Source organism: Macaca nemestrina, chromosome 4, assembly GCF_043159975.1.
Source record: "Macaca nemestrina isolate mMacNem1 chromosome 4, mMacNem.hap1, whole genome shotgun sequence".
In the NCBI taxonomy this organism is placed as follows: Eukaryota; Metazoa; Chordata; class Mammalia; order Primates; family Cercopithecidae; genus Macaca; species Macaca nemestrina.
The window spans coordinates 162007907-162021486 of NC_092128.1; positions in this window are offsets into that span (position 1 = coordinate 162007907).

The window sequence follows — 13580 nt, forward strand, 5'->3', positions numbered from 1 at the left end:
TACTTCCTGGAGATAACTCTGCTAGATTCACTAAGCACCTTGGTACCTGTGATTTTGAATCCCCAGAGGACAGAATATGATTGCGCAGACATCTGCATACAAAGGTGAGAATTGGATTCCACGTAATGCTAGGTACCAGGAAAGAGCAATTCTACCCAGAAAACTCCAACTGCTGCTCTAAAGACTTGGCACAGAAGTAGACTATCCACCTTGTCTACAGGCAAATAGAGAATGCTACAAGAAATGAAAGCCCCCCAAAATGTGACATGTCTGGATGTAAGGCCATATTCTGGGAAGAAATATGTCTAGTTAAAATTGAATTTTTGTTATTCAGAAGAAGGAGAGACTATTTACTGGTTCATTGATTATTAATGTCTTTTGGCGTGGAGAAAATAAATCACAAGGACAGAATTTAAGTACCATGATACATTGCTTGGGAAAAAAAAATAGCCTGGTCTTGTTGATTGAGACTTATTTGTGGCAATAGCTAATGTTTTGGGTGGATAACAGCACTTAACGTAGAGAGTCCACTGGGAATTTTATTATGAGGGGGTTCGGAGAAGAGAAGTGTGGATAATTCTTTCGTTATAGTCCTAGAGCATGATAATGCTTTTTCTTATATTAGTGCTCATCAAAAATTTTTTCTGTGGGTGAGACTTAATAGTAGAACGGTCAGGATGACTTGCCATATGGATCTAAACATTATCTTTCCAATTGTCTCCTGTGATTGGTCACTGGGTCTCTTAACACTTGGAAGGAGGGCAGCTACATGAGTATCTTACTCGTGGAGTCATGCTCATTGGCACAAGCCTAATTTTCCTTCGGCAGAAACCAATACAACAAGAATAAATTATATCTAGTGGTAATTTCATTGTAAATCAATTTTCCGCTGTATAGATGAATGCAAGTTGTTCTCAATGGGCAAACATAATGTAGATCTGATATTAAAAAATTAGTTTACAGGTTTCTTCCTCTACAGCTATGCATGGTCTTTTTAATACCATATATATTTCCACAGTATTCCATCAAGCATTTTTTCTAATCAAGATAAATACCTTTACTGCAAAAATATTCTCCATCCCACAAAGGAAGGTGGTCTTACATGGAATAACCTACAGATATTTCAATTACAATACCAAAGAGGAGAGACAGCATGCAATAGGGGTGGTTGCCTGACAAAATGTTCTCTATGCACTGAATAACAACCATATGGTGCTTCTTGTTCTCTTATTACCATTGAGACAGCCGGGTGGGAAGGGCTCCCTGCAGAGTCTCTGACCCACCTGTGCACCGGGAAGCTCACATTGGAAGGGAGTCACAGAAGTTCACTTCATTTGCAGCAGGGAGGAGCCTGGCTCCTCCTCTTCCTGGGTGGAGCCTAGAATTCAAACTGCAAGACGGGAAGCACACCAGCAGAGCCTCTGGCTATGGGGAGGGTGCACGTTACCCTGTTTTTCCCTTTTCACCCAATAAAACGCTGCTTTACTCATCCTTCAAATAATCTGCAAACCTAAATTTTCATGGCCATGTGACAAGGATCCCATCTGTAGTTGAACAATGGAAAAGTCCTGCAACACCATAATACATGCCCTGGGAAGAGTTCCTCTCTTATGATTGTGCTTAGGTAACTTGTTTGCAGATACTGCCTTCTCAAACCTAGCTCATGGCTCTAGGTTCTTTGTTTTAGAGCATTTGGTGTGTAATAGAGAAATGCTCCTGCCAAATGCTACAAAATCAGTTCCATTTAAAATCAGGCAGATACTTTACCATTTCAGTATCTCTATCTTACAAAAAAAAAAAAAACAGGTAAAACAGGACAACGTACTATCTTCAGTTACTGATTATGACTGTGCAAAATAATAAAAGTGCTGCTTTTAAACAGAATCAGGAAACATGATGCCCAGAAAATTCTCTGACATGTCTTCTAATAGTAACACGTCCAAAAGAAAACGTTAAAAGAAGGCGGCTTTATGATGGCCAACATCACCCCACCAGATAAATAATTTTACCCAAGGATGGAAGGTGAAGATAACAGAGACTAGGTAATATTGCAGAGAATAAATAGGAGATACAGGATTGTGAAGGGTTGCAAAAATGAGGACTGTAGACCTGATCTGTATTTTTCCTTGCTAGTTCTAAGTATATTTATGCATGTCATTAATTTTCTCATTAAACTCTTCTACATTCCCTTCATGTAGATGCATCATGTTGATAGTTCTTAATTTTAAAAGCTTACACATAGGCTTAATAATATGGAGAATCATATTTTGTAGTAAAATATTTTGACTAGTATTGGATGTGAGTCATAGATTCTAAACTGAGGGCCTGACGCCTCATTGATAAGACGTACACTCATTCCCCTTGGAGATGAAAGTGAGTTCACTTCCAGTAATTCTGGATATAAACACTTTATGTTAGGTGGCATTTGTTTTGTTTTCATTAAAGATTTAATGGTTGGACGGATGGATGGATGGATGGATGGATGGATGGATGGATGGATGGGACTACAGATAGATGAATGTTTGGCAGACAAAACAAACTGTGATTGACATATTTTTCATTTTTGCCTTTCTAATATCAAAACAATATTTTTATTTGTTGAGAAATCCCCCACTGGTTATATTTCAAGATGGGGTAATAATTTGCCTAACACTAACGAAACTGAAGCAACTGAGATTCAATGATATAACTACTTAAGCTCACTTTGTGTTTCCGAACTCGGAACACCAGATTTTTTTTTCTCTTCTACGTCATAAAAGATATCACAAACACCTACACATTCATCCTTGAATAAGACTGAATAGCTTAATTATATTATTGGAAAGAAATTAAGAAATTTTCTTTCTTCTATTCCCTTGTATAGTTTAATGATCAAATATGGATGATTGTGTAAAGGTGTGTGTGCATAGATATATACAAAAACTTATATACACAAATATATATACACATCTATTTGCATATATACTAAACCTCAATCTATATAAATAACCAAATAAAGTTTTTTTATGACTTATTATTTATTTATTTATTTTTAAGACAGAGTCGTGCTCTGTTGGCTAGGCTGGAGTGCAGTGGCGTGATCTCAGCTCATGGTAACCTCCACCACCCGAGTTCAAGCAATTTTTGTGCTTCAGCTTCCTGAGTAGCTGAGATTACAAGCACCCAGCACCACTCCTGGATAATTTTTGAATTTTTAGTAAAGACAGGATTTTACCATGTTGCCCAGGTTGGTCTCTAATTCCTGGCCTCAAGTGATCCACCTGCCTCGGCCTCCCAGTGTGCTGGGATTACAGGCGTGAGCCACCGCACCTGGCCCAAATACAGTTATTTTTACAACAAAAGTCATGAAGGAAAATATTGTTCTCTCTAATAAATGAAGAAAACAACTAAGTAGTGATTGTACTTAAATATCCAGCACTGCTAGAATGTTGATAATTTGAGCTATCCAAAGTACTTACTAAGAGAGTTTGTCTCCTCAGATACAAAGTGTTTCAAGCAGAATGATCTTTAGTCAGGCAAGACAAAAGGCAAAAGATAATTAGTTCTACTCTTTGTAGTTTCAGACACTAAGCAGTCTGCTTAGAGGTATAGGAGATCATTTGGAATAGCAGTTCATTACATACGGGTACCCATTGCTCTTAGAATTATTTTTTATGCCTTGGATTGTTTTATTTCATTGCTTCTTTTTTGGCTACATTGTTTAATTTTTTTTTCCTAGACCATTTGTTTCATATTCCTAATCCTCAAATGTTCTAAATTATTTTGTTTCTTTTACATAATTTTGTTTCTTTAAACAGTTTTAATATATCTCCAATTGCTTAATATTTAAATATAGTGTTGACTATTATTTAATTTATTTATTTTGTATTTATAATTCCTTTTAAGGATTTCTAAGCTGACATTTAGCTATTTTTTAAATAAACTTTATCTTTCCTTATTATATTTTCTAAATATACTAATATACTTTCATTTTCTTTTGCTTTTTATAATAAGACTGTTATTAATGTACTTTGACCTAATAATAATAGAATGTAGATTTAAGAACAAGGATTCTGCATGTTGTAAATAGGTAAAATTGGGTCTTTCCCTTCCCTTCTACATAATACTTCAATTGTTTTGCTAACTAATGACCTTCTATTTCCAAAGTGAATTTTCTTTTTCTAAAAATCAGCATTTTTCCTTCTTATGGCTTAGTCACTGATACATTTCTCTAGACTCTTTCTGTATCCATTTATATTTTTGCCAGTATACCCTTTGGTATTAATATATTGCATTCCATATGCCTCCAGTTCTCAAACTGCGTGTCAAGGCAGTCACAGGGACATCATGGAATGTCTGAAAGTTTCAAGGGAATCATAGCAATATTTGACATGTCCAGATATCATGGACGCTACCTATTCCAGGTAACTCACAGTTTCAACATTATCTCATACTACGTTTCTTTAGAAGATGACACATTTTTGTGAATTCATTTCTTGGCTTCAAGAACACATATCCCATTAGTAAGTAATTGTGATTTTTTTGGCAATGAAATAAAAATATTTGGTTTTCTTTCCATTAATGTGAAGTTTTTTTTTTTTTTTCAAAAGGCTACAAAATTGTTGATGTATACATTCTTAAGTTATTTGAAACTAAGTACTTAATAAACATAACTCAGGTAAATCGGGTTTTTTTTCTTTTCTTTTTTTTTTTTTTATTTCCGGAGTCGCACTCTGTCACCCAGGCTAGAGTGCAGTGTGGCATGATCTTGGCTCACAGCAACCTCTGCCTCCTGGGTTCAAGTAATTCTCCTTCCTCAGCCTCCCAAGTAGCTAGGATTACAGGTGTGCGCCACTACGCCCTGCTAATTTTTGTATTTTTAGTAGAGTCAGGTTTTCACCCTGTTGACCAGGTTAGTCTTGAACTCCTGACCTCAAGTGATCCACCCACCTCAGCCTCCCAATGTGCTAGGATTACAGGAGTGAGCCACCACAGCCAGCAACTCAGGTAATTCTTTTACTCTAGGAGTGCTGTGAAAGATGAAACACTTAGGGCACCATGAATACAGAATGTTTGGTAAAAGCTGCCACAGATCCTCAGAGGATGAGTTGACTTACTGCCAAGTGCTTCCTCTACTGTGTATGGAACTGAACTATTTCAGGTTTCAACAGCAAATGCTCATCCTGGCTAGGAAAAAAGAAATTTTAATAGGACCAATTGCATTCTTTTATCCATGGCATTGTTTGGATATTTAAATTACCAAACTTATTTTTTTCTGACTAAATTATCTCAGGCCTTGTAAACAAAAGATGGTAAGATCTGTGGAAGAAAAAGAGAAGTTTATTTTCTATTTTAAAACAACAAAAACAACAAAAACCCACCTGCAGATTGGGAAGGCACAGCCTTCAGTGTAAGTGAAGTGTGCTCTCTGAAGAATAAAGAAAAGACTATAGGTTTTATAAAAAGGAGAAAAATTACATATGGTTCTGTGGGAAATTTCATTGGCACTAATAATGTTTTGAGGAGCTGGCAAGCTCTGACTGCTAAGTCACTGCAGTGGAAAAACTAGTCTGAGAGTAAGTGGCAGCAGGTTGCTTCAATAGTCATTTGATAAAACTACTTTCAGGTTACAGCAGGCGTTCTTAGCTGCCAATCTTGCAGAGAAACACATTTTTTTATCAATGTGTTGTGCCCTGAGTGCTTATTCCCCATGACTTCTCGAGTCTGTTTTAGTTGGGTATGACAAAAATGATCCAGCTCTTGTGATCAGCTTTCAGTCCTTACAATTTTCTTCATAGACCACTTCCTCCATTTTCTTACCATGGTGGAAATGGCTAAGATTATCTGTTACCTCCTTCTTCGTAGTAGAAATAGGACTCTCCTGATTTTTGAGCTGGGCACCTGGCTGCCTTTCTTTATGTTGGTAGGCTCTCCTGTGGTGGGGTGTGGCTATGCCACTGTGTTCACACTAATCGATGTGAGATGCAATGAAGTGTACAATTTCCAAGTCATCCTCGACTCACACGCTTGCCAGAGATTGCCTTTCTTTTTTACACATGACTCACATTGGACACAGCAAGGACACTGAGTCTTGCTCGGCCATTCAGGTGTAACGAAAACCTTTGTGAATAGCAAAGAAATGAAATTAACTGAGGTTTTAAATAAGTCTCTGCAGGGAAGTCCCCACCTGCTTGGACTAGCTAAAGTGTTATATGATACAGAAATGAATTTTTATCTTATATAATCCAATGTATTTTTAGACTTATTGTTATAGCCTAGTTATTATCCTAACACACTTAACATTTAAATGATCTTTTTTCTTTCTTTCTTTCTTTTTTATGAGATGGGGTCTCGCTGTCTCTCCCAGGATGGTTTGCATTGGTGCAATCTTGGCTAACTGCAGTCTCAACATCCTGGGGGCAAGCAATTCTCCCACCTCAGCCTCCCCATTAGATCAACAAATGGAACCACAGGCACGTGCCATCACACTTGGCTAATTTTTGTATTTTTTGTAGAGACAGCATTTTGCCCTGTTGCTCAGGCTGATTACCAACCCTGCACTCAAGTGATCTGTCCTCCTCTGTCTCCCAAAGTGTTAGGATTACATGCATGAGCCACAGTGCCTAGCAAAACTTTGGTTGACATTTTTATTAGTTGTAGCTCATAAAGAATCACAGAAAGACAAATTAAATTATATGTTAACATACAGTCATGGATTTTGACTGATTATTTATTTTTCCTGATAATTTGTGAGTACATCAGCTTTTATAACGTCAATGAATGTGTTTAATAGAACCTAGACATGAAAGCCTGATGTAAGCAGATACCTCATGACTTGAATCTACCCAGAGTCCATATACAGCTAATCACACATGCACTAAAATGATTCAATGCCAATTGTTTTTTGTGAATTATAGATATTAGATGATATGGCTTGAAGAAAAATAGCATCAATCAGCAAACCTCTCCTTTGGACATCTTCATTTTGATTACAAAGTTCTTTGGGGTCGTGCCTTCTGAAATTATTAATATATACAATGATATAGTAGTTATATACTGTATAATCTCTTATTTTTTACAATATTCATCTTTGATTCTTATTTAAAGACTATTATGCAAAATAAGAAGCCTAGAAGTTAGCGCGGCCTACCGCATTGCTTAAAAAGCAGTTCAGTCACCATTTATGGTCACTTGAAGCTATCATCTCTGTTTCTCCCGGCCTTGCTTACGCATTGCACCCATTTATTACACACATACAAATTTACTGTGTTTTCCCTGTCATAGTTTTAAGATATGTCCACTCATCCTTCAACACTTCTTCCTAGAAAAGTACAACCTAATTCTCCTGCCTTTGACAGTGGACTGAACTGGACTTGCTAATTTAGCACAGAATATTCCAGAAGTAATGGTATGTGACATCTAAGGTGGGTCATAAAAGACCTTGAACCTTCTATCTTGCTCGCCTTCAGGGATAACTCGCTCTAGAGGAAAGCACTTGCCATGCCATAAAGACACTCAAGCAGCCCTCGGGGAGGTCTAAGTAGCAAGGAACTGAAGCCTTCTGCCAAAAGCCATGTGACTAAGCCATCTTAGAAGCAGACCCTATAGCCCCACAAGAGGTCTCACATGACTAAACCCAGCTGACATCTTGACTGCAAATTCATTAAGTGATAGATAACTAGTATAAATTATAAGTTATAATTAAAGATAACTTTAAAGTAAGATAACTACTATTGAGTAAAATAAATAAACATCTGAAATGTTTACCTTATACCAGGAATGAGATAGGCACAATCACCCTTCCCTTTTCCGTGTCATTTAGGGAGCTATTACTCGCTTAAGATTAGGGAATGGAATTCTATTCAAATAAACATAATTTTATCTTATATTTGCAGATGTGGTTGTTTTAAAGCAAACCTTTTCCTATTTAATAAAATTTAGTATGTTTACCTCCATCACCCATCTCATCATCTTACCAATTACAAAATTTCCACTTAAAATTACTGTATTTGATTTCACTTAATCAGAATATGGATAGAATTTGTTTTCTTTGAATAAAGAAATAGGCAGATTTCTAGTATACTTTAAAAAATTATCTCGCTGTAATTTTTCTCTTCCCTAGATTCTCACTTTGTGTTCAAAACCATCATTTAATTTAGGTGTATGTTGTGCTGAAAGTTGAATCTGTAACATCATTTGTGGTCTCTAAACTCTTGACACTAAAATAGACTGTAACACTTTTACATTGATTATGTCTTCTCTGATTTGTGTCTCTGGTTTAAAATATATTTTTCATTTCCATGTTTTCATTGCAGTTTGAAGTGTCATAGAGAATATGACAATCATGTTTCACATTACTGGATTATCTTCAAAATTGAGTCTGATGAGAACAATACTATTCAGGATGGTTATTAAAAATGTTAATACTGTAAGAAGGAATATGGAGTTTTAACCATCTGTCCAAGAACAAAATCCCATTATTATATTAAATCATGTAAATTATGTTGTAAAAAGTGACATACAAGGTCATTTGTATGTATGTATTGCATTGACATATAATATTTTGTGTTAAAAAATATATTGTATTGAAAAATATAGTAAATGTATACAGGCAAATGTTCACTTTTATAAACCAGATTTTTAAAAATAATACACAGCTAATTTTTTAAATGCTGCTGGATGAATAAAATTAACTTGGAAAGGTAAACATAAATATGATAAAACTAATATCTAGAGGAAAAGTTTGAGATGCTGTAAATAGGTGATTTCTTTTCTCTTTGTGGAGTGAAATGTCTCCTTTGTTTTATCATGTACCTGTGCATTTATTTTCTGAAAAATTACTGGTTAATGCATTTTCACAACTTTATAAATCTAAACATTATTTTTTATTTTTACAATATGTAAAAGTTGCCACATTTACTCAGTGAATCATGCTTACAATCTATTTTCTTGGAATATTATCTGTTTTATATGAAAAATAATAGTTTAGATATTAGCTTTCCCAAAATGAGATAATAAAAAAGATAATTTATTTTACTCACTGTTTTGAGAAGTATGTATATAAACTACTTGCTATCTATTCAATGAAGAAACGTTTCCTGACCACTTGTATTGAACAGTTTGGCCCTTAGAATAAAATTTTGACACTGTCATATCAGAAAGGACCATCATATGACTGAAAATGTGTGAGTTAATAATTATGTGTTTCTTGAATTAAATATTTATCAATTTGTACAACTAAGAGAATTTTAACCAGGCATTTTTGACTGTATTTTTTAATTCATGAAGGAATCAGGCAAAATCTTTGGATAGAACATTAAATGAGCCAATTGCTAAATAAATGGAACCAGAGAAATGGACACAGTAAAATGAAGAAACTGAAAAGGAAAATAAAAGCTACATTGTAAAATTGGAAGTTGTATTGGCTAGATTTCCGTCAGATGGGGTATTTATGAATTATAAAAGAAAAAATCTATCTATATGTATTTTATGTATTAGGTAGAAATGAAGTATTTAAAATGACCATTTAAACCTTTAGTCTCAGTCCTTTATTTGGAGATTGAGAGTGTAGCCTGGAAAACCAGAAACAAAAGTAGAACAGAAATTGCAGAACGAGGCAATAATAACTTTATTTACTGTAAACATGATTTTGATATAATGTGTTTATATATCTTGTTCTGCTTCAGGAAAACTTTAGTAAACTAAGCTGCAGATAATTTGGTATTTTTCAAAACACATCCATATGGAAGAGAGACTGCATATTTCTAGTGTGAAATTAATTTCAAATTGAATCAGGTAATAAAAGCTCAATGAAAGATCATGTGTAGTTTTTATAAAACTGAGTAAAATTATTTTTTAAAATTCATATAATTGAAAGGTGATCTATGATTTGATACTCATATTTCTTTTTATTTTACAAACAATATAGTTTATTTACTCTTTAAAAAAATATTTTAAAATCCCACCATTGGCAATCATTCTCTACCTAAAGTTATAAAGTTGTATCAACCATTTTTTTTCTCACTTATGTTTTACTCAGGATCATGTTGAAACAGTGCCTGTAACTGGTCATCACCACAAACATGTGTAATTGCTTTCAGAATTTTCTTCCAAAAAATTTCCTACTTGACCCCCCATATTAAACTTAGAACTATACACACACACACACACACACACACACACACACACGTATATATACATATATATACTCTTAGTATATTAGTATTCATATATGTATACTATATATACTATATGTGTGTATATATATAATTAGTCTGTTTGCATGCTGCTATGAAGAAATACCTGAGACTGAATAATTTATAAAGGAAAGAGGTTTAATAATTGACTCACAGTTCCACATGGCTGGGGAGGCCTCAGGAAATTTACAATCATGGCAGAAGGCACCTCTTCACAGGGCAGCAGGAAAGAGAATGAGTGCTGAGCAAAGGGGAAAGCTCCTTACAAAATGTTCAGATCTCATGAGAACTCCCTCACTATCACAAGAACAACATGGAGGGAAGCTGCTCCCATGATTCAATTATCTCCACCTGGTCCTGCCCTTGGTGTGTGGGGGTTATTACAATTCAAGGCGAGATTTGAGTGGGGACACAGAGCCAAACCATATCAAGAATCATCCAAATCTCATATTTAAAAAATCCAGATATTCAATAATCTCAAAAAGTCCTCAGCAGGAAAATTCAAAGAAAAGTACATCTAAGAGTACTAGAAGAAAATAAGATTACATACTAATAATTTCCATGAAAATAGATACAAAAATCCAAAGTAAAATACTAGGAAATTTAATCCAGCAATATATAAAAAATAATAAATGAAATAAAAGCAATGAGGCTAACTCCAGAGATGCAGTTGTTTTAACATTTGAAAGTTAATTGATTTCTTTATGACATTAATAGAATAAAATAGAAAAAAATGTGTTTATTCTAATAGATGGTGTAGTAGTCCATTCTCACACTGCTATAAAAAAACTACCTGATACTGGGTAATTTATGAAGGAAAGAGGTTTAATTAACTCACAGTTCCACATGGCTAGGGGAGGTGCTCAGGAAACTTGCAATCATGGTGTAAGAAGAAGCAAGGTACATCTTACAGGGTGGCAGGAGAGAGAAAAAGCACAGGGGAAAGTACCATTTTTAAACCGTCAGATCTCATGACATGTTGAGATTACAATTTGAGATGAGATTTCAGTGGGGACACAGAGCCAATCATATCATTTCCCCCCAGCCTCTCCCAAATCTTGTATTCTTTTCACATTTCAAGATCAATCATGCCTTTTCAACAGTCCCCCAAAGTCTTAACTCATTCCAGCATTAGCTCAAAAGTCCAAGTCCAAAGTCTCATCTGAGACAAGGCAAGTTCCTTGAAAGTTTTCCAAGCCTTTATACTGTGCTTCCCTTTTAAACATAAGTTCCAATTTCATACAATTGAGCAATTTCAGAAAAAGTCAGGTCACCTCTTGAATGTTTTCCTGCTTAGAAATTTCTTGTACCAGAAAATCATCTCTCTCAAATTCAAAGTTTCACAGATCTCTAGATCAGGGGCAAAATACCACCAGTCTCTTTGCTGAAGCATAGCGAGAGTGACCATTGTTCCACTTCCCAATAAGTTCCTCATCTCTACCTGAGGCCACTTCATCCTGGACTTCATTGTCTGTATCACTATCAGTATTTCATTCAAAGCCATTCAACAAGCCTCTAGGAAATTCCAACCTTTCCAGCATCTCCCTATCTTCTTCTGAGCCCTCTAAACTATTCCAACCTGGGGCTGTTACCCAGTTCCAAAGTCATTTCCACAAATTCAGGTTATCTTTATAGCAGTACCCCATTCTGCTGGTAATAACTTTCTGCATTAGTCCATTCCCACACTGCTATAAAGATATTACTTGAGACTGGGTAATTTATAAACGAAAGAGGTTTAATTGACTCACAGTTCCACATGGCTGGGGAAGCCTCAGAAAACTTACAATCATAGCAGAAGTTAAAGGAGAGCCAAGTACTTTCTTCACAAGGTGGAATGAGAGAGAGAGAGAGAGAGACAGAGAGAGAGAGAGAGAGCAGGGAAAACTGCTACTTTTAAACCATCAGATCTCATGAAACTCACTCATTATCAAGAGAACAGCATGGGAGAAACCACTCCCCAATCATCCAATCACCTTCCACCAAATACTGCTCTGGACGTGTGGGGATTACAAGTCACAGTGAGATTTGGGTGGGGACACAGAGCCAAACCATATCAGAGGGAGAAAAGGTTTTGATAAAAGTTTTCCCTCTTTTATGACATTAGCTTTCAGAAAATTAGAAATAGAAGAAATCTTCCTCAATCTGATGAAGAATTTCTACAGGAAGCCCACAAGTAGTATCATGATAAATGCTAAAACTTTGTACAATATCTCTTCAAAAAGAGTTATAAGGCAAGATCAAAGATAAGAAATCCCAAGATTGCCACTTCCATTCAATATTGTATTAGAGGTGTTCACTAGTGGAATAGGCAAATAGAAAAAATAAAAGGCATACAAATTAAGAAAAGCAAAAGTTATCCCCATTCACAGATAATGTAACTGATGTGCAGAGTATCCAAAGGAATATGCAGACAAACTATTAAAACTAATATTTGAATTTGTTATGATTGATATACAAGGTAAATTTACTAAAACTGATTGTGTTTCTATGTGTTAGCAAGGTGGCATGCAAAATGTCAAGAGTCAGCACATTAAAAGCTACTTGAAGTCATTATAAACCAAGAGAAAAAAAGTCAATATCAGAGTTAATACTATTACAACCCCACCAGAAGAGCAAAAATTAAAACAAAATGAGAGAGAAACTGACTAGTGTGGGTGAGAATGTGAGCAGAGGGAACTGTCATATATTGTTGCAGCAATGAAAATGGTACTACCACTTTGAAAAAAAACTGTTTGGAAATTATTGATAACAGGCTTATGAAAAAAGTACATACTAATTGGTATCAGGGAACTACAATAGTAATGAAATATCGTTTCAGAAGCTTTGACAAAAATTTAAAAATCTGACAGTATAAAACAATTTTATTATATAAGAATATAAGGAAATATAAATAAGTACAGTCATGTTGAAGAGAAAGTGAGGAATATGCAAGAAATTGACAGATATTTTCAATCTATCAAAAAATAATTCTGCTTTTAAGTGTAAACCATAACAAACCTTAAATGTATGTAGGTTTATAGTAAGTAGATGTGGTCTAAGGAAACATGTACTAAAACTTTTTGGTAATTCTTTTGACAGTTTTGATTTTCCTGTTATATAATTATCTAATTTTTATTGAAATGCTTGCCATGTCTTACTACATGTTCTAGAATTTTTAAACTATTATTACTTCTCATTTATCTTCATGTCATTTGCTTCTTCCTATCTAATCTTGTTTGTGTGTGCATTTTCTCTACGTTTTTATGATCAAGCTTGAGATTTACATAGTTTGTTCATATTTTCATTAGCATTTGGATTGATAACATTCCTAATTACTTAATATTTTCAAAATTATGATTTTTTAATTTTTCAATTGTTATTTTCATAGTTTCTTTTTATATTTCTTTAGATTTAAGATTTTAGTAC